The 22,831-nt window shown below is 38.5% G+C and overlaps 1 long non-coding RNA gene across 6 annotated transcripts; it reads right to left on the minus strand.

The window, feature by feature from the left end:
* Positions 1-429: 429 nt before the first annotated feature.
* On the minus strand, positions 430-21,775 carry LOC116762526. Of its 6 annotated transcripts, none has more exons than XR_004352270.1 (6): positions 21,639-21,775; positions 21,027-21,110; positions 17,616-17,696; positions 13,926-14,043; positions 7,449-7,599; positions 2,302-3,590 (listed from the first exon to the last, which is right to left on the minus strand). It is a non-coding gene; the product is annotated as an uncharacterized LOC116762526 (long non-coding RNA). The 6 variants fall into 6 exon arrangements; XR_004352271.1 differs by having other exon boundaries at positions 7,436-7,599; XR_004352272.1 differs by lacking the exon at positions 7,449-7,599 and adding an exon at positions 12,042-12,102.
* Between the last annotated feature and the right edge of the window lie 1,056 nt (positions 21,776-22,831).

A 22,831-nucleotide genomic window follows, 5' to 3' on the forward strand; every position in this document is an offset into this window, starting at 1 on the left:
TTCCCTGGTGGCATAGTGGTTAAGAATCCCCCTGACAATGCAGGGGACACGGGTTCGAGCCCTTGTCCCGGAAGATACCTCGTGCCGCGGAGCAACTAAGCCCTTGAGCCACAACTACTGAGCCTGCGTGCCACAACTACTAAAGCCCATGTGCCTAGAGCCCGTGCTCTGCAACAAGAGAAGCCACTGCAATGAGAAGCCCGCACCACAACAAGAGTAGCCCCCACTCATCACAACTAGAGAAAGCCCGCACACAGCAACGAAGACCCAACGCAGCCAAAAATAAATTAAAAAACAAAACCTCATCTGGACTAATAAACTTATAAAAATAGTCAAAATATTCTTAAAAAACAAAGAATTTTGAGTTATAATTATCAGGTGTTATAACCTCTAGTAATTAAGACATTAAAATGGCAAATTAAAGTACGATTTCATTTCATTTCTCCCGCAATTTTTTTTTCAAGATGAATATAAAAATTAAATAAGTCCACAAAGACAGCAACAGAGATTTTTCTTTTGTCTTCATCATCTTGGGAAGTAATCTGGGATTTTGAGAGGTCATTTTACATGTATAACTACCATTTATAGAATGATTACTCCATGCCAGGTGCTGTATTTTGCATCTTACACATATAACTTCATTTGATCCATACAACCTTAACAGTGTATTATCTGGTACTATCTGCATCAGCCATTTGAAAAAAATTTGTGAGAAATTAAATAGAGTAGTAACTGATTTCACAGGGCAGAGGAAGCAAACCAGTTTGCCCCAGAAAACCCAGGAGGGGCTCAGAACTGACCTGGTATAATGGATGATGTAGATAAGGTTCCATATAACAAAGAGAGGTTGAAAGACTGCATGCAGGAGCCATAAATCCCTCCTCCTACACATCTCCACATCTCTACTCCCAAGACATTCTCTGCATTAAGTTAAAAGGAGACATCCAGGGCCCAGGAAACCAGGTGCAGTTGTGAGCATGAGTGAGAGCTGAAAAAAGAATTCACTGAAAGTCTGTTTTGGGAACACGGTCACTTCCAGCCCCTTTTCGCTGTCACATGTGCAAAGTATTAACAGCAGCACCAAACAAAGGACTCAGTCTCAAGACTGATACGTAGGATAACTACCCAAGACAGCTTTCTACCCAGCGATTCAAGAGTGAAGTTCCCCATAACATTTAAATATGAAAGAACATCCAAGGATCAAATGGAAAGGCCCTGGGGAGAAAAAGTAAATCTAAGGTAACGAGAAAAAGAGATCTTGGTTCCGTGAAACAGATACTGCCCAGAAAATAATATTTAAAAGAATTTTTTTCTAGAGGGATAAAGGGCATCCAGAAATAAACATAGTATTTTAATGAAAAAGAAATAATCAGGGAACAAGAAATAGGTCTTGGAAATTAGAGTTCTGATAGTTGAAATTAAAAATTCAATAGATGGCTGGAATTTACATAGGCAAGGAAATGTCCCAGAAACAGAAAAAGCAGCTTGGGAGACTCACAAAAAATTGCAGAAAAAGATATAAGACAAAGAGATTCAGTTCAAGGTAACTGGATTTCCAGGATAATTGGACTTCCAGAAAGAGATAAACTGAAGGGTGGGAGAACATTATAATTTGTATAAAAAGTAATAAAATAAATTTTCCCAGATTTGAGAGATCCATCATGTACCCAGTACAATAAATTTAAAAAGCTAAACAACAGGCACATGTTCTTCCAATTCCAGTATATCAGAGACAAAGATTACAAGAGCCCCAAGGAGTATGAGGACACAGGTTCTGAGTAAAAGAAGGAGAATCAAAGTTGCACTGGGCATCCAAATAGCAACAGTAGATGTAACTCTGGTATAAACGCTGGTAACCTTGCTACCTCTTTACTCCTCCTCTGAGAAAGCAAACAAAACAATGAGGAAAAATAACAAATAAGTAACCAAATAAAGATTCTTTTTAAATGCCCCACTTTCTCAGCAAACAGGTGACAGAAAAAATCTGCAAAACTCTAAAGAAACATGGACTTGCCTGGTGGCAACAGTGGTTAAGAATCCGCCTGCCAATGTAGGGGACACAGGTTCAAGCCCTGGTCCAGGAAGATCCCACACGCCACGAAGCAACTAAGCCCGTGCACCACAACTACTAAGCCTGCGCTCCAGAGCCTGCGAGACACAACTGCTGAGCCCGCGTGCCTAGAGCCCGTGCTCTGCAACAAGAGAAGCGACTGCAATAAGAAGCCTGCACACCACAACAAAGAGTAGGCCCCCTGCTCGCTGCAACTAGAGGAAGCCTGCGTATAGCAACGAGGACCCAACACAGCCAAAAAGAAATATAAATAAATAAAATAAAATAAAATAAAAACTGTAAAGAAACGCAATTAAAATTAAACAGAAAATGCAAAGGAAATGTCAAGGGGCCTCATGAGTGGCAGATCTCAGAAACTACCAGGCAAGTATACTTCCTGAAAGGCAGAAACTCCTCCAGAAATGCAAAATCTAGAATCTGTAAATCTAACAACTGAGGGGGGAGGTGAGCAGAAGTGACTTCAGCAGAAGTCAGATGCAGAGAGAACAGGCACAGAGAGTATTTGGAGGGCTCCCGGCAGCAGATCTCAGAAAGGTCCAGCAAAAACATACCCCCTGAGGTGCAGGGCTCATCTGGAAGAGCAGGGGCTCTGTCCTCTGTCTGCTGTGCTGGTGAAGGACCTGGGGATGCAGGACCAGTGACAAGTCCTCTCCGACTGAGCCTGGGTCAGACGACAGAGGAAGCAGGGCTACACAAAACATTCCTCAGAAGAGCCACAGTAGCGAGTCAGTGGTCTCTGTGAAGCAAAGAGACCACTGACTCCTACCATCCACAAACCCAGATGCAAATAGCTGAGCTGGGAAAAACCAAGTCATTAAGAAACAAGTGTTCATGAAAGGCTATGGCACAGCATCGGTAAGTGATTTTGTAAGAAAAAATGTGGGAAGGAGCTGCAAAATTGTCAAACGCAAGAAAGCCATTCACAGAAAAACATTGTCATAGAACAGATGAAAACACTGAGCGCACATTCCAGCACAGGGTAGAACTCTCTGTGAGACTGTCATCTCCACGGAGGACGCAGAACACAGGGCAGGAACTCAGATGTTAATAAATTTTTCTTTGGCACTTTTGCTGCACTAACTATAGACTTAGGAAGTCCTTTTCCTTTAGAGAACATAAAAATATCCACCACTGTTTACTTTTCTGATATGGCTTCACTTTTAGCTCTTTACTCCATCTTTAATTTTTTTCTGGAATTTGGTTTGAGGCAGGAATATACTTAAATTTTTTCAGTATACCTATTTTATTTGGGGATGGGGAAATGCGTATTTCCAAGATATTGCATGCTCATGGGCCTGCTAGAAATTCTCTGGTTTGATGCGTCACTTGTACTGAGGGTGGAATCTACTTGCAGCTTCTTCATGAGTTTGTGCTCCGATCAGCACAGCCCAGCGATGTCATGGGTGTCTCCCAGCCTGTCACTGCACCTGTCCTTGTGCTCACTGCCAGGGAGGCTGCAGAGTCTCCAACAAGATCCAATGTTAAGACTTACAACTGAAGGTGCTTTTGTTTCAGGTACCTGTAAAACCCATAAAAAGCAAATTTAAAAAAACAGGGCAAATTTATGGCAGTTTTATAATACTTTTAATAGTTACATGTTATTTTTATATCTATTTTTATATTAGTAGATATCTACTATATCTACTTTTGCTCAAAAATGCAAATTATTAATAACTATTATTCATGAGGAGAATTGGGAACTGTATAATTTATTCAGAGGAATTCCACCATAGAAACTAAAGTATTTTAGATATATTTTTATCTCAAGTGACATTAAAAAAAAGTATTACAAAAGTTTTAAAACACAAAGTAAAATGAACCCCCAGTACACCCACACATAACCATCATCTTTAAAAAGTTATCAACTATTCTGTTATTCTTCAAGTCACATTTATTGATTGCTTGTTAAGTTTCTGGAAAATGTCCAAGCCTCCCTTACCTCATTTAAAGCTAACAAACCCAACGAACGAGGTTGTGGCAGAATTAGTGTAAAGCTAACAGTTTACTTGCATTGGATACCTTCCAACAAAGGGGCCCTAGAAATATGTTCACATGGTTATGTTTTTGTAAAATTTACAAAAATCACACATTTTAATCATTAAGAGCGCTGTCTCTTTCCACTTCAACTGCTCCTTTGTGCCTTCTCCTGCTCCTCCATAAAGTGGCAGTGAGCACTTCTAAGATTTTATTAAGGGTTGACTGGGACATACTTTTGTGTTTTGTAATCTCTTCCATGTGTAATTAATTACATTATTGCTGGCCATCTCAGTTTGGGATGTCTTCTAGAAATACTCTGAATGTGGTCAACCTGAAGAATATTTAAGAGCACTCATTCTGTAGAAAATTTAAAATGCACCAAAGTCTTACAGCTCAGATTTCAAAGAAACTCAATAGAAGTTTCCTCAAATTTGACAACAATCAAAAAAAATTACACCGTATTACTAAGAAATGGTTGAGAATTTGAAAGAAACCTCTGTAAACTGTCAGAAATAAAAAGCAAATTTCCATCAACTATGTAAAAGATACTCAAAATGAGCTTCCTATTACTCATATTACTATAGAAAAGTATATTACAAAGTTGTCAAATGAAAAGACAATATGTGTGCTTACCTTGGTCTAAATAATATTTCAAATTGCATCTAATACTGTATTCATAGTTTTGTGGAGGTTTTCTTAAAGAGCTTGCCAAATTCAATAAGCAATAAGCCCCACAAAACCTGGAACCATTTATGAGGTTAGTATATTATCCTTGTTGAAAGATCAGTTCTTCAAGGTCATGTAGATATTAAAAGGCAGAACATGATTTAAAATCACAGTTTCAAAATACTGTATAGTAAATACAAAAAACGATATGGTTAAGTGTTGGTTATCTGTTCATGACAAACTCTGTGATTATGGCAATTCATTTAACCTCTTGAAACTTCAGTTTCGCTGTGTACAAAAGAGATCCTACTAGATCATCTTTTTTTTTTTTTTTTTTGCGATACGCGGGCCTCTCACTGCTGTGGCCTCTCCCGTTGCGGAGCACAGGCTCCGGACGCACAGGCCCAGCGGCCATGGCTCACGGGCCCAGCCGCTCCGCGGCATGTGGGATCCTCCCGGACCGGGGCACGAACCCGCGTCCCCTGCATCGGCAGGCGGACTCTCAACCACTGCGCCACCAGGGAAGCCCTAGATCATCTTTAAGTCGTCCCTTCAAGACTAGACCAATGACAGCTACCTTGAACTCAGTACTGGGTGGAGGACACAGTCTATCACAGGGCATGGGGCATGGGTTGCTAGGCTCTTGGACACGTTAAAATTTGTAGAAATTATGGTGATTTTTTGGTTTATATTCTTTCCTAATAATGACTATAGGAAAACAGCCTGCCCCCCCCACCAAAAGGAATATATAGGGGTAACGAAGTGTAATTACACTTAGGGTTCTGTTGAGTTAACCAGCCTAGAAGAGAAAAAAATACAGCCATATACTACTGGTCAGTGCTGTATTTGACTAACTCATGAAGTATGTCTAGATGAGGGCTTTTTCTTTTTTAATTGAATTTATTTTTGAGATAATTTAGATTCACATGCAGTTGTAAGGATTTCAATACCCAGAGACACCATGTATCTTCTTCTCAGTGTTCCCTTGGTGAATCTTGCAAAACTATAGTATAATATCACAACCAGGATACTGAGTGACACAGTCAAGATACAGAATATTTCCATCACCACAGATCCCTACCACTGTCCTTTTACAGTCACACTCACTTCCCTGACATCCTCGCCACCTCCTTAACCTCAACTCCTTAATCTTAAGAATTTTGTCATTTCAAGAATGTTATACAAATGGAATCATACGATACGTAATCCTTTGAGATTGACTTCTGTCACTCAGAATAATTAAGTTGTTTTAAATAACAAAAATCTGTTCCTCCTTACTGCTGAGTAGTACTCTATGCTCTGGAAGCACCACAGCACTCTTGTGCATGTGGATGTTTGGTGGTTTCAGCACCATTTGTTGAAAAGACTACCCTTTCTTTGTTGAATTGCTTTTGCTCCTGTCAAAGGTCAGCTGATTGTATGTTTGTGGATCCATTTCTGGGTCCTGTGTTCTGTTCCATTATCTATTTGCCCACTCTGTCACTACCAAATTGTCATTTTTTGGTGAGTCATGAAGCTGGGTAGTCACTCCTCCAACTTTGCTCTTTTTCTTCAATACAGTGTTGGCTATTCTGGGTCTTTGCTTTGCCATATAAACTTTAGAATCAGTTTGTTGATATCCACAAAGTAACCTGCTAGAATTCTCATCTGGATTACACTGAATCTACAAATCAAATTGGAAGAACTGATATCTTAACAATATTGAGTCTTGCTATCCATGAACCCATAATATCTCTCTACTTACTTAGATCTTCTTGGATTTCTTTCTTCAGAATTTTAGTTTTCCTCATACATTTCTGTACACAATTTTTCCTTACATATATATTTCCTAACACATATATTCCCTTACACATATTTTGTTGGATTTATACCTAAATATTTCTTGTAGAAAACACACAGTTGATTCTTACTTTTTTTAATCTACTCGACAATCTCTTTTAATTAGTATATTTTGACCATTCACATTTAAAGCGACTATTGGGGGAATTCACTGGCGGTCCAGTGGTTAGGACCCTGTACTCCCACTGCAGGGGGCCCAGGTTCAATCCCTGGTTGGGGAACTAGGATCCCGCAAGCCGTGTGGTGTGGCCAAAAATAAAAATAAGAAAACAAAGTGACTATTGGTATAGACAGATTAACATACACTACATTTGTAACTTTTCTACGTGTTACCTTGTTCTTTCTTCTTTTTTTGTTTTTTAAAAAAATATTTATTTCATTTATTTTTTTGGCTGCATTGGGTCTTCGTTGCAGCACGCAGGCTTCTCTCTAGTTGAAATGTGCAGGCTTTCTCTCTCTAATTGTGGTGCAGGCTCCAAAGCATGTGGGCTCTGTAGTCTGCAGCTCGTAGGCTCTCTCGTTGAGGCGGGCGAGCTCAGTAGTTGTGACATGTGGGCTTAGCTGCCACACAGCACGAGGGATCTTAGTTCCCCAACCAGATATCAAAACTGTGTCCCAGTCACTGGAAGGCAGATTCTTTATCACTGGACCACCAGGAAGTCCCCTTTTTTTTGTTTTTGCTTTTGTTTTTGTTTTCCAATCTTTTCTCCCTTCTCTGGTTTTAATTGAGCATTTTATATGATCCTATTTTATCTTCTTAGCATATCAATTATACTTAAAAAATTTTTTTTTTAATTTTAGTGGTTTCTCTAGTGTTTGCAACATATATTTACAACAAATCTAAGTCCACTTTCAAACAACACAATACTGCTTCATGCTTACCCTTTTTACTTACTATATTTTCTTCCTTCCTGATGTTCCCAGATTCCTCCTTTAATGGTTTGTTTACAGAACTTCCCTTAAAGGTTCATTTTAGCATTGGTCTGTTGATGACAAATTTCCTTAGTTTTCCTTCACCTGAGAATGTTTTGATTTCTCCTTCATTCCTGAAAGATATTTTCACCAGATAATCTATGTTGACAGTTCTGTCAGTATTTGAAAAATGTTGTGCCTCTTTCTGGCCTCTTCTGTCTATTTTTCTCTACATGTAAGGTGCCTTTCTTCCTCAGTGCGGTCAAGACTTCTGTCTTTAGTTTTACAAAGTCTGACTTTGTAACTGGTGTGGATTTCTTAAATTCATTCAGCTTCTTGAATTGAGATTTGTCTTTGCTCAATGGGGAAAGTTTTCAGACAATGTATCTTACTTTTCTAGCCCTGCCCTCCTCCTTTCCTTCTGGTTCTCTGATGACATGAATATTAGCTTCTTTGTTAGAGTCCCACAGGTACCTGTGGCTGGATTCTTTTTTTCCCCAGTCTATTTCCTCTCTTGTTCAGATTGTGTAATTTCTATTGTTTACCTTCAACTTCACTGATTCCTTCCTCTGTCCCATCCATTCCTCTCTTGAGCCAATCCATTAAGTTTTTTATTTTGGTTATTGTATTTTTCATTACTAAAATTTCCATTTGGTTCTTTATATCTTCTACTTCTTTGCTGAGACTTCCTCTTTTTTGTGCAGAGACATTCTATGTTTTCATTCGTTTCAAAAACGCGTCTTAATTTCTTGTTGAAGCTTTAAAATCTGTGTCAGATAATTCTAGCATCTATGGCAGCTCAGTGTTGGTATCTACTGTCTTTTTCACTCAAGATATTCCTGGTTCTAGGAATGACATGTGACTTTTTATTGAAACAGACATAGACATATTGGTTATTATATTATGAGACTCTAGATCATAAACTTTCTGCTTCAGTTGGTTTCCGCTGACACCACTTTAGGAGCAGAAAGGGGGATGTTGTTTGTTGCCTGGTTACTACCAGGTAGTAAAGAAGTCCAAGCTCCCTAGTTAGCTTCTGTTAATACCTGAAGTTGGGGGAAGGGGCTCCTTAATGCTGACCAAAGGTAAACGTCAGGACTCTCCATGAGGCCTCCTCTGACATCAGCCCAGTGGGATGGGATTCAGGCCAGTGGTACTTCATTATAAGCTGGCAAAGGTGGAAGTCCAGGCTCCCCACTTGGCCTTTGGTGGTTTGGGTGAAGCTGCAGTGTTCTCTGTGGTATTTGGCTGAAGCAGAGAGGTTATTGTGTAAAATAATATGTCTTCTGTCTTGCTAACCTGCCCCTCCCTGATCTTTTGAAGAGAAGACAGGCTTTTTGCAGGGCTTTCTTGTCTGCATCCATTGGCATTTCCAGGTTGCTAGCTTCTTCAGCTCCAAGCCTGAGATATGAGGCAAACAGAAAACTCAGGGAACTCACCATTCTATCATTCTGTGAGTTCTAACGTTCATAGCTGGTCTGCCTTCTCTCCATCTTTCAGTCTTCTTACGTTTATAAACAATGTTCAGGGTTTCTAGTACATAGCAGGAAGAATCCCAAAGTACATTCCCCATCTATTTACCCTCAACTTTTGATTTTATATCTATCTCCTCTAGGCACACATTATTGGGTCTTGCTATTTATTCATTTTGGTTCATCTCTGCCTTATTAACTGGTGTGTTTAGACCATTTTTTTTTTTTTTATAAATTTATTTTTGGTTGCGTTGGGTCTTCGTTGCCATGTGTGGGCCTTCTCTAGTTGTGGCGACCGGGGGCTACTCTTCATTGTGGTGTGAGGGCTTTCCATTGCAGTGGCTTCTTGTGTTTCGGAGCACAGGCTCTAGGCGTGTAGGCCTCAGTAGTTGTGGCACGTGGGCTCAGCAGCTGTGGCTCACAGGCTCTAGAATGCAAGCTCAGCAGTTGTGGCACACAGGCTTAGTTGCTCTGTGGCATAAGGGATCCTCCCGGACCAGGGCTCAAACCCGTGTCCCATGCATTGGCAGGCAGATTCCTAACCACTGCACCACCAGGGACGTCCAGACCATTATTATTTAATGTAATTATTGTTATGGCTATATTTAAACATAATTGTAAGTTTTGTTTGTACGCACTGTTTTGTTCTTCTGTACCTTTTCCTGCCTTTTAAAAAAATATTTAAACATTTTTAAAACTTCCATTTTATTTATATTTTTTAGTTATACAATCTTTCCTTTTTATGTAGTTAATATTGTACCACTTCATGTAATACATAGAAACTTTGCAACCATATACTTCACTATACCTAACCCCTACTATTTTATGCTCTAGTTCAGCGGTCCCCAACCTTTTTGGCACCAGGAACCGGTTTTGTGGAAAACAATTTTTCCACGGCGGTCGGCTGGGGGGGGCGGGTATTGTGTGTGTGTTGGGGGTGGTTCAGGCGGTAATGCAAGCAATGGGGAGTGGCAAATGAAGCTTTGCTCGCTCACCCGCCGCTCATGTCCTCCTGTGCGGCCCAGTTCATAACAGGCTACGGACCAGTATCAGTCCATGGCCCAGGGGTTGGGGACCCCTGCTCTAATTGTCATGTGTCTAGTACAAATGACAAAATAATGTTACAACTTTTGCTTTCTTTTAAAGAAATTAACAAGAAAAAAATGGTATTTTATATTTGCCTATTTAACCATTTCTCATGCTTTTTGGTCAAATCTGCACCACTTCTCAAAACTTGAGGATTACCAAAGTGCACCATTTTCCTCTAATGTGGATGAATATAAATTTCATATTAAGACTGTTCCTCACCTTCCTCATTAACTCAGGACAAGTAAAGAAATATCACTTGGCACCAACATGCTTGTAAATTAAAACACAAACTTAAGCAATAAACCAGGTAGCAGTACTGATTATAAGGTAAGTTGGTTATAAGATGTTTTTGTTTTTCACACTATCAATTGCAATTTTTAAAAAATGCTAAATATAAAAATCTTGTTGAAAATTCTCTGTCCAAACCCTGAAAATCTCTACAATATTAAAAAAACAGGAAATATTTTCAACTCATTTTTAAGAGTACCTCAATTTCTCTCCAAAGTAAACATGAAAGGTTATATAAGGCGTAACTATATACCTGAAATTTAAAACAGAAGAGTATCTTTATTTCCCTTAGAAGTTCACTGGGAAATAGGAATATTTGGAGATGTAAACGATTCATAAAAATGAACTGATATGTAGGAAATGTCCAATACTATGCAAGCATTTACTGAGCTTCTACTATGTGCTAGACATTGCTAATAACCAGGGTTATGGACTCTTTTCAAGAAACTCACTACCTAGTAGGGGAAAATGACAAAAAAAATGAACTCTTATTATAAGGAAACCAGAAAGGTTGAACTTTACTATCTTGAAGAAAGTGGGGAACTAGTGAAGGATTTTCAGTAGGGGAGAAAAATGGTAAACCTCACAGACTGGCTAAACTACCATCCACTCCCCTTGCCCCCCTTGCTTACCTTTATTATAGAAGCTAGGAAAGGTAAAAAATCACATTCCAAGCCTCTACTGCAATGAGGGATGGCCACATTGATACAGTTCTTGCCAGTAAAATGCAAATCTACTTGAAAAGGCTTCTGGCAAACCTTTTGATTTTTTGATATCCAGGGCTTGTTCCACCCCTTGCCTTCTTGCCTTAAATCCAGCATGTGTAAAACTGTGCCAGTCATGCTATAACCCTAAGGGAAAGGCCAAAATCATCCCAGGTAACACAGCAATGATACCACTGAGCTACTCAAGCAAAGCCTGCAGCCATCTCCAGATTTCTTGTTATTCAAAATGATAAGTCCATTCAAGTGATTTAGTTGGGTTTTCTGTCATGAGTCTGAATGTCTTCTTGACCAATAAAAGTTATAAGAATAAATGTCTATTTCAGAATAGCCATTTCTGAGTTACTGTGGAGGATGGATTAGGAAGGGACAAGAATGAAGGTAGTGAGACTTGTTATGAAGTTATTATTGTACTCTAAGCAAGAGAAACAAGGGCAGTGATGACAGCGAGGAAAATATAGATTCAGAGATATTTAAAAGGTGAGAGAGAAAAGGCAAGATAAAGAAAAGGTTTCAAATATCTTCTAAGTTTCAAGTTTGAGAAACTAGGTGGATAGTCATGCCATTCTCCAAAACACATATGGTGAGGCATAAGTTCAGCTTTGGACCTATTCAGCTTGGATACCTATGGGACAACACGTGAAAATGATAAGGCAGTTGACTATGGATCTTGAGGTCAAGAGTGAGGTCTGGATTAGAGAAACCCAGATTTGAGAGTACCATCAGATACAGAGTACTGTCCAATAGAATTATAATGTAATTCTAATTACATATGTAATTGTAAAGTTAAAATAAATAGATGTATTTAATTTTAATATTTTATTTAACTCAGTTTTTCCAAAATATTATTTCAACATGTTATCAGTATAGTTATTAATGGGGATGATTTACATGCTAAGTCTTTAAAATCTGATGTGTATTTTATACTTAAAGCTCATCTCAATTAATCTGAATGCCTTTTTCATCACAAATACTTGATCTATACATAAATTTCATAAAACTTACACTTGAAAAAAGTAGATTCACATACCCATACTGTTCCAAACACATTTAAGTTTGCCAGTACCTGAAAGAAAATTTTTCCTTTACTTTTTAAATCCACACTGGAAAAATCCTGTTTATCTGTTTTTAAAAAATTGATTTGCCTTCAGAGCAAAAGCACATCAGTTTGAAAACTACATTTGTCCAAGTTAAGTAAATTCAATAAATCTTGTGTCAGCTCAGTATTGCTAACACTGAAGTCAGAGTTACTGAGTAAACTGAAAAGCAACTTTAAACTTATCAATAAGTAACATTTTTCAAATTTTTCTTGTAGTTTTTGTAGCAAATTTACCTGTCAAAAACAGTTAAAATCTTATGCATACCAATTCATATTAGAAAAATGTGTAAAGTTATTCTGACTTTTATTTTTTAAAGTTTCAATTTCAAAATAAATTCTAGAGGCTTCCCTAGTGGCGCAGTTGTTAAGAATCCGTCTGCCAATGCAGGGAACACGGGTTGGAGCCCTGGTCCGAGAAGATCCCACGTACTGCAGAGCAACAAAGCCCACGTGCCTAGAGCCCGTGCTCCCCAGCAAGAGAAGCCACCGCAATGAGAAGCCCACGCACCGCAACGAAGAGTGGCTCCTGCTCACTGCAACTAGAGAAAGCCCGCGCACAGCAATGTAGATCCAATGCAGCCAAAGATAAATAAATATTTTAAAATTTTTTCTTTAATAAATAAATAAATTCTAGTACTTGTCTAGGTAGCACAAGTAGGCTTTTTCCCTTACTTGGAGCTTCAAATTTAGATCATTCATATTCTGTGTAATACTAAGCAGAAAACAAACGGCCCAATTTTCTCTTTGATTATTTTAATATTTGGCTAGCATTTCTGTTGTTGCAAGAACATCTTGAACTGGTGTTAACGGTACAGTAAGTTTTGTAGAACTTTTCCACAATTCAACCAACTGGCAGAGTACACAAATCACTAAATTCATTGTCTTTTAATCTGTTCAGCAATCCTGTAAGCTGATGTTGACTCATAGCACTTAACACGTAACAACTGTACCCATGACAGCATCATAGAGATCATTTCAGAAAACTGAGCACAAGTACTCTCAAACTGTATCATACAGTGGAATGAAGAAATAGGGGAAACACCAAGCTCATTTAAAAATTCCAATGAAATCTGACTTTTGACCTAACCTAGCTGGAATGCCATTTATTGTGACAAGAAGTACTTTTTTCTCATCTAGATGAAACTCTTGATAATTTAAAGATTAAAATATAGCTATACAGGCCATGAATTGAAATTATTTCTTTGTAAATTTTTAAGTCCTATGAGACAAAATGCACTCCAAGTATTACTTGGACAGCACATTTTCTATTACATAACTCATCTAAAGCTAAAGAAAAGTACTTGTAATTTTTCAGATTTTGAATCAATTAATCTTTAATATTGTTAAAAGTTCCTATATTCTACAAGCAACATTTGGTGACAACTGAAGACTCTGTACTTTTTTTATAAGATGTTTTTAGGCTTTAACTCATAAATTTCTAACAATTTCTATAACTGAAATAATGAACTTTACTTTCCATCTATATCTAAAACTAATTCTTTTTCATGCAAGAATCCAAGCTGTTTTATATCTGGCCAAACTTAACAAACTCAATCCTTTTAAAAGTTGTTCAAAAAAATTCTGTTGGACATTTCATTGTGATTTCAGGCGACTAAATTTCAATTCTTTTTTGACTTTTGAAAGGTAACTTCATTCACTCATTCATTATGCATTTGCTGGAACTGTCTCAATATTGTTACTTTACTGTCTTATTTTTTGTTAAGTTATAGCTTGTTTTTCTCTGCCACAACAAACTGCAATCGTCATTCACTGTGAAATCTGCAACATACCTTCTTCCAGTCTTTGTTTACTGTCCCAGTTGTAGGACTAGCTTCTGCAGTTCTACTTGTTGCTTTTTCAGTATGCCTTCATTTTAAAATTTAAAGTTCGTTCATATTCATGTCTAAACTAAAACAAGTATATCAATTACCAACTATGATTTACAGAAGTATCACTGTAATTCCAGTTGTCCGCATAAAATATTCAGATAAATACACTACGTTACATTGATTCATAGTAAAAAATAATTTACATTGAATCCAACACCAACTCAATCAGTGATGTTTATATATAATACCAGACATAGCACATGGAGTCTGACAAGCACATTCCAACAATCACACCTTAAGCAAGATAACAAAGTTAAATGTATTTTTAAAAAAAATAAGTTGAGTTCAACAAAAATATTTCACACTGCTTTAGTTTTTATGTTTAATTAAAATTAATTTAAAAATCTACTTTCTTAGTCCTACTGAACTCATTTCAAATGCTTAATAGCCACATGGTCCTAGTGGTTACCATATTAGATAGTGCAGATATGGAAATGAGAAAGACAAAAGTCACAAGGCTTGCAGTTTTTATTCCATTTCTCTTTTATTTGATATAACTTCCAGGGCTTAGAAGTTATTTGGGTTATATTACTCTTTCGTATCCTCACAAAAAAATTTTAAAAAGCAAAAATGGAATTGTTGGATGTTCTGTACAGGATTCCCTGAAATATGTATTTGGCTCACTCTAGCAGACATGGACCAACCTCTAAAAACCCATTGCTCCTAAAAACAATCAACTTTATCTCTTTGGAGAATGCCTTTTAAACAGCAACGTGCTGAATAATGTTTAACAACTGGCTTTTGAAATAAAAATGTATGCATTTAAAAAATGTGCAGCATACAATTTACAAATGATAAAATCATATACAATACTCTTTTCTCTTTGGCCGCACCACGCGGCTTGCAGGACCTTAGTTCCTTGACCAGGCATTGAACCCAGGCCATGGCAGTGAAAGCGCCAAGACCTAACCAGGGAATTCCCACACAATACTCTTTATTGTACGTTCCATATAGCCAACTGATTCCCATAGACTTTTGTTGACTTTTGTCGAACTCTTGTATCTGTAGCTAATCTGTGATTGCAATTTGACCAGGATCTTACAAAGGGAGTTGCATCCCAATCAGCTAACTCTTTTCCCAACAAACTTATAGTCATTAAATCTGATATATGACCTACTGTTAAACTATTTCTCACCCTTGTACAAATTATGTTCATTAAATTGAAACCTCTTTCAGCTTCAGCACTATTGACTGCAATGGTGCTAACTATCTTTTTAGCTTTTTGTAGGAATTGAAACATTGTTTGACTTTACATTATTATTTACAAATTCCCAAAAATCATTCAAATCAATTTCGAATTTTAAAATTTCACACAAATGAAATAATTTTTTTCACCAGTTATCCATGGTGAAGTTATTTCTTCATAAGGCCATGTAGAAGGTTCTAGCAAATCAAAATAATTAAAAATACTTTCATCATGGTTCCTGTCAGATAAAAGATGTAAGTTCATGTGTTGAATTATATTTTCTAGTAACATGTTCCTAGGAAGGGCATTAAATTTATTATTTTTATTAAATGGAATATCTTTAAACATATCTGACTTAATCAAACCTTCAATTTGAGATTCATGCTTTCCAGCACCAATTTTTAAATTTTCCAAGGCTTTTATGGTACGTTTGATCAATTTTTGTGCTTTCTGAATGTTAGCTGAGCTTGACTGTAATGCAGTTGAAAGTAGTGAAAATTCTTCAAGAATGTCAATCATTAAAGCAAGGTCTTGCAAGAAATTAATGTTAGCTAATCTCTTTGCCAAACCAGAATGAGAATGAGAAAAATGCATATATAATACAGGATATGCACGCCATACAGCAGCAGCAGCTTGTAAACTACATGCTGCCCATTTTGGTCCCATTATCCGGCCAATTTTAACAATTTCAATTTCAAGATCTTTAGCTACATTTTCTAAAAGCTTGTTTTGATTTTTATTAGATTGATGATAATTAGAATAAATTTTATGGAGAAATATTTTTAAATTATTCACTGTTTTATTTCAGATATTGAATCATCAAGGGACAAGTGCAATCGATGGTTTAAAACAGTTCCAAATAATGATTTCAGGAAAATTTTCTAACACCTTTGTAGCTACTCCAGACTTTCTTCCCAGCACTGTATTAGCACCATCAGAACAAAATGCAATTAAATTTGCTTTCAAATATTCATTAGTGAAACCACAATCATTTAAAGTACTCAATAATGTATTGAAAATACACTCTGCTGTGGTTGACACCAATTCTTTCAAAGCAACAAATAACATAACGGGTGCAGGAACCGACTGAACTGTGCACTGGAGATAAATCACGAAGGTCCTTTTCTTTGAAACTGTGGATGACTCATCAATTACAATACAGACTTTGGCATTTTCTTCTATAATATTCTTAAATATCGTTATCTTTATTTCTTTTGCAATATGCTTTGCTATTCTTGTTGCACCGTATCGTGTATTTAAACAACTGACCTCTCCATTTTTCTCTTGTAATTCTATTGCCCCTTCAATATCAGATAAAGGTCTATTATGTTTTATTAAACTATAAACAGTATTGAAAACTTTCACAGTAGCATCAATATTTTTATTACTTTGTTTATGCACTAAATTAGAAACTGAGTCATTAATTGATTCCTTTAACAAATCCTGAATTTTACCATGGGCTTTAGAAACATCATGTTCCCTAATTTTTTTTTGCAGAGAAGCTTGTCTAGTAGTTTTATTACTGCCGTTAGGGGTTACTAAATATGCAATCCACTCCTTGGACACATGGACATGCTTTTCTGCTTTCAATCCCAAATGCCGAACTGTTGAGCAATCCTTACATCCTAATTTACTTTCTTTTATTTCAAGCCATTTGTACTGTTCTGTAAACATAAATGCTTGTTTTTCATTCCAACAATCTGCAAGCACAAGATTATCCATTTCTTCCTTTGATGAACATGATGGCTTTTCTTCAATGATTGGTTGTTCAACATATTTGAAATGTGATTCCTTAGACTTAGACAATCCACAATAGTTTACCTTTAAGTTTTTATATACTTGAATTTTTAAATTGATGTATAGTTGATTTACAACGTTATGTTAGTTTCTGGTGTACAGCAAAGTGATTCAGTTATATATATTCTTTTTCACATTCTTTTCCATTATAGGTTATTACAACATACAGTAGGACCTTGTTGTTTATCTACTTTATATACAGTAGTTTGTATCTGCAAATTCCTAACTCCTAATTCATCCCTCCCCTATCTTTCCCCTTCGGTAACCATAAATTTGTTTTCTATATCTGTGAGTCTGTTTCTGTTTTGTAAATAATTCCATTTGTATCATATTTTAGATTCCATATATAAGTGGTATCATATGGTGTTTGTCTTTCTCCTTCTGACATACTTCACTTAGTATGATAATCTCTAGGTCTATCCATGTTGCTGCAAATGGCATTATTTCATTCTTTCTTATGGCTGAGTTATACTTGAATTTTTAAGAATGGCTATGTTTAACAATCAGCTCAAATTTAACAAACAATTCTTGCAAGCCAGTTCAAGCCACCTCCAGCACACACTGCACTTAATGACACAACTGAAGAAACACAAATATAATATACTTACATCACTATGATAGGTGCTACGCTCTTTATCATCACCACAGACCAGATCAATGTATTCAAGAACAGGTCTTGATGGTCCCTCCTAAAAAGGAAGTCAGCAAATTTACAAGTCATTAACAATCATTCAAACCAAATGTGCCTTTACAATCACTAGGGGTTTTTTGGTTGGAATTAGCAAGATTTCCTGTGAAGAGGTGGCCTCACCGGTGGTGCAAAATAATCAGAAACAGAACCAGCAGTGGTAAAGATTCAGAGAAGACCAATATGCAATGACGACAAAACCCAAAAAGAGCCTAAATCTATATAGAGGGAAAAAGCCATGTACTCCTTTGGAAATGGGAAATAGACCAGGGATAATGTTAAAAACACACAGATATCACGGTACACAGTATTTTTTAACTGGGATGGTTATCAATAATCTTTTACATATCTAAGCTCAAAAGCATGGAGTTCTTTGGTATCTCTGCTTCATCCTCCATATCCTTACGCAACCAAATATCAAATCTCTTCAATCTTTTCTTTACACACATACTACCTTCAACATAGACCAGGCCATAAATACCCCAGTTGAAAACCTAGATTTTATTTTACAGGCAAAGGAATCAACTAGTAGTGTTGAGACGGGAACCACATTAAAGCTGTGCTTCAAGAAGATTAGGAGACAGGACTTCCCTAAGACTCCATGCTTCCAATGTAGGGGGCCCAGGTTCAATCCCTGGTCAGGGAGCTAGATTCCACATGCCATAACTAAAGATCCCATGTGCCTCAACTAAAGATCCTGTGTGCCACAACTAAAAAAAGATCCCGCATGCCGCAACTAAGACCCAGCACAGCCAAATAAATAAATATTTTAAAAAATAAAAAATAAACTTGAACTGCTAATTATTTTTTTTAAAAAAAAGGAGAAGATTAAGAGAGTATGAAATGTGGGATGATCAGTTAAGAAGAAAACCAATGCAGACAAATGGTAATTTAATGCTAAAGTAGAGTGAGGGCAAGGAGAATAATAAGCAAGTGCCCTCTTCTGTATGCACACTGCACTTCAGGAAAATTTACTCCAAAGATAAGAGCTCTTTCTGTACTCCCCAATTTTCATCATTCCTTTCTTTCAGCATACTGTGTTTAGTTTGGGGCTTATATATATGGCAGCATACAAAGAGGATGCTGTGCCATAATGCAGACTGAGGCTGGAAAATACGATTTATACGAAAAAACTAAGAAATCCAAACCAGAATACGTCAAGTAGTAACATTCTTGATAAAAGATATAAAAAGAACACAAAAATTTTTTTGTATCTGAGAACCCTCAAGCAGAGCATTGTACCCAGTAGCATTTCATCTTTTTTGGATGGTACTATAAGAAACATAGTAATAAACACATCCTAATGGAACCCAGCATAGGATGGGGTGAGAGGAAGTAAATTCTGATCTGAATGTAGTTTAAAGGAGAATTAACTGATCATTTTTATGTGGTACCATTTAAATGCAACAGGAATATTTTTACTAGATTCTTCTCGTACTGCAATTCCACTCAGTGCATATAATTCATTTCTTATTGAGCTGTCAAATCTTCAATCCTCTAATTGTAAACAAGGCTATTTCTAAGAGGTTCTATCAAGCTGGATGTACACTACTCTGGATGCAAAGATACAAAAAATTCTCTATATTTAAAATAAAATTTAAATTAAGATTTCTAAACCTCACCTTAACACAAGCTAATATATTAACTTAGTCAGAATTTACAACATGATTATGCATTTAATCCTGAGAGTATGACACAAAATTACACCCATTTATTTCTCCAACCTTAATTTTGTAGAATCCTACTGTGTTTCTCAAAATAAAGCACACAAATCATAAACACTTGTGTCACGCCTAGCTAGAGCTGCACAAAACACCATCAAGGTCATCGTATCCTATTCATTGTCTTTATACCACGGTCAGGAAGAACCTAAATTATTTTTCCTAATGACCCCTGCAATCCTCTTTCCCAATGTTTTTCAGTACAAAAACAGACATCATGGCTCTTCAATTTCCACAGCTACATCACTTACTCCCCACCACATGGGGAGGCAAAGTCAGCATACAATCCTTCTTGGTATCCCCAAATTTATAAAAGTTCAAGTGTCAAGAAAAAAGTACTACATGCACTATTGTGGCGAAGAATGTCAAGGAAATGATCTTGATCTTTTTAAAGAATTTCTATATAACCCTACTAGAACATAAAAACAATGTTACCACAACCTTTAGGGAGGGAATTTTGTTTGATTTAAAAACAAGTCATTTGCAAGAGGAAGGAGATATGGGGATATATGTGTATGTATAGCTGATTCACTTTGTTATAAAGCAGAAACTAACACACCACTGTAAAGCAATTATACTCCAATAAAGATGTCAAAAAAAACTGAAAAAAAATATAAAAATAAAAACAAGTCAATTACATGGTTGCCGTAAACCTACAGTAACTAAGAAACACACAAACATTAAACACGCAAACCTTTAAAAAAGATTATACACCTTTAACAGCAAACCTCAACTAACCACAATATTCAAAAACAGTCGTTCACAGTAGAAATATTTTCTAGCTAACTAAGATACTACTTTAAGCAGAGCCTTTGTAAAACTTTAACAGTGTGGGGTGGAAATTATCCTCAAATGTATCATAGCACCCCCTTCAGTTTTTGCAACCAATGATTTATAAAGTGTGTTCACAGCTTCATACACCCCTGCATTTGCACCAACATCAAGATTCCCGGGCCCCACCTCCCATTTCTGATTCCATAAGTCTGGAGTGAGGTCCGGGAATCCACACACTTCTACTTACTAATGCTTGAAAACTACTGTCCGAAGGGAATAAAAACAGAAAGATACAGGATGCTCCTGGTGATACGGGCCCTTCATTGTGAACCTCGCCTGCTGGACTGTGCTGTAACAGGATGAGCTCGGAGCTTAGTGAAGTCTTCAAGCCACCCGCCTTCACGTTATGGAGACACACAGGCTCAGAAGTTGAGTTCCTGCAGCCCTTCTGGTTTTCTACCTCATTCCTCATCACTAGCCACCCTTCTCCCTAACCTGTGTGCTATCTTTTAGAAGTTACTCTTGTCTCATTTCAAAGCACTCTTAGGAGACCACAACCCTCTGCGTACATGAATGGCTCTAAATGCAGGGGGAGAGGCGAGATTCAGGGTACAACACGCACCGCAGGCCACAGACTTTGTGATGCCTACTGGGGCTGCTCAGACACCTCTTCGGGCAAATTCCCTACTCCTATGCCCTACTCCACAGTGTACAGTCCCTATCAGACATTCACACACGTTTGCTGCATGAAGAACAAACAGGTGAGAGGTAATCACATCACGGCTTATCACGCATAGTCTCTGACTCGGAAAAACCCGAATATCGTCGCTACTTACACTAACAAACTGAATGTCATCTTCATTTTCCTCGGGTGTTGACTCGGACGCCTCAGGCCCAGCTGGAGGGACACATTCTATTATCTATAAAAGTAAGCCAAAACACGGTTATCTAAACAACCCCGCACTTACAGGAGATTTTTCCTAAGGGAACGAAGAAGGAAAGCTCTCGCGGAGACCTAACGGAGCCCCAGCCTCCGCGAGCCCGAGCTCGCGTCCGTGGAACCGCAGGGGCCCCTCCGCATCCCTTCTCCCCGAGGAGCAAGCAGCACGCTCCCCCAAGAGGCAGTCGGCCTCGGAACCCACGCCGCGCCCGCGCCGAGCAGCGGTCCCCGAGCCGGGCGGCCACTGTTGCTGCGGGGCCCTCTCCCCCAGGCCCACTAGGTCCCCAGGCCCCAGACTCCAGGCCCCAAACTCTAGGCCTCCAGACCCCCAGGCCCCTAGTCCGCCAGGCCCCAGATCCCAAGCCCTCCAGGCCCAGGCCCCCAGACCCCCTGGCCTCCTAGGCCCCAGACACCCTAAGCTCCCCAGGCCCCGTAAGCCCCCCAGACCCCAGGTACGGCCCAGCACCCCCCGGACTCTTCACAAGGCCGGACCCAGCCCGCTACTCACCTCCGACCCTGGGTCTTCCAGCTCCCCGCCGCCGCCTCCGCCACCGGCGACAGAATGGGCTGCAAACCGCTTCCCCTGAGCAGCGGCCCAGTAGGCCCGTGGGACCTGGCCTCCCTCCCAGAGTTCCGGACACCCTCGTCCGCCGCGCGGGCCGCTGGGAACTGTAGTTCCGGCCGCGCCGAGACCGCTCCGCGCGCGGAGGGGCGCGGAAAGACTGAGCTACTGCGCATGCGCTCCTCGAGAAGCTTCTGCTGCTCAAGTGGAATCATTAGGTGACCTTTCTCTCCCAACTTCTCTGTTTTCTGTTTTAGAACAAAATTGTGGCTTATATAATAGATCGATGGTGTTAAAATGCTTACTAGTGAAATCATGACCAACCGTTTTCTTTAAAAAACACAAACGATTGTGAACAGATAAAATGTGTGAAAACAGGTATTATCTGAGGACATGTAAAGCTTTTCCTCCTTTCCCCATCAGCCTAAGATCACCTGTAGTCCGACGAACCTGTATTCCCACAGAATCACCTTTATGATTCTGACCCTGGCCTGCAGTGAGCGAGGCCATACAGCGGAATAACCTCGGGAGACAAAGGAATGGAGTTATGAGATTTTAAGGAAGGGTTTAGGTAGGTGAAATGTCAGTGAAACTGTTCTGATAGGGTCAAAGGCAATTATAGGGCCGCGTGTAAAGAGTTCAACATTAGGTCTGGACTGCAAAGGTCTTGGTAACTTGGGAACTACAAATTAAGATAGATACTAAATGATGTATCCAGAAACCCCTGTGCCAGGTGTGAGATATGAAGCTGGTTCTCTATATCAAAGAGATATACCGCAAAAAAAAAAAAACGATTTTCCTAGTCTGCTGGTAAGAGTTCAATAGAAACGCACTGTCATAGGTTGCCGTTGGGAGTTTTTCAGTTAAGTTCTTGGTAAACAGCAACACGTATGTGCCTAGAGCCCAAATGTGCTCATGCCCTTCATTTCGGTAATTGTTGAGGGGATGGTCTTTTCCATTTAAGATACTCTAATAGGTATGTAGTGATATTGCATTGTGATTTTTTTTTTTTTTTTTTTTTTTTTTGCGGTACGCGGGCCTCTCACTGTTGTGGCCTCTCCCGTTGCAGAGCACAGGCTCCGGATGCGCAGGCCCAGTGGCCATGGCTCACGGGCCCAGCTGCTCCGCGGCATGTGGGA

Source organism: Phocoena sinus, chromosome 11 (assembly GCF_008692025.1).
Source record: "Phocoena sinus isolate mPhoSin1 chromosome 11, mPhoSin1.pri, whole genome shotgun sequence".
Lineage (NCBI taxonomy): Eukaryota > Metazoa > Chordata > Mammalia > Artiodactyla > Phocoenidae > Phocoena > Phocoena sinus.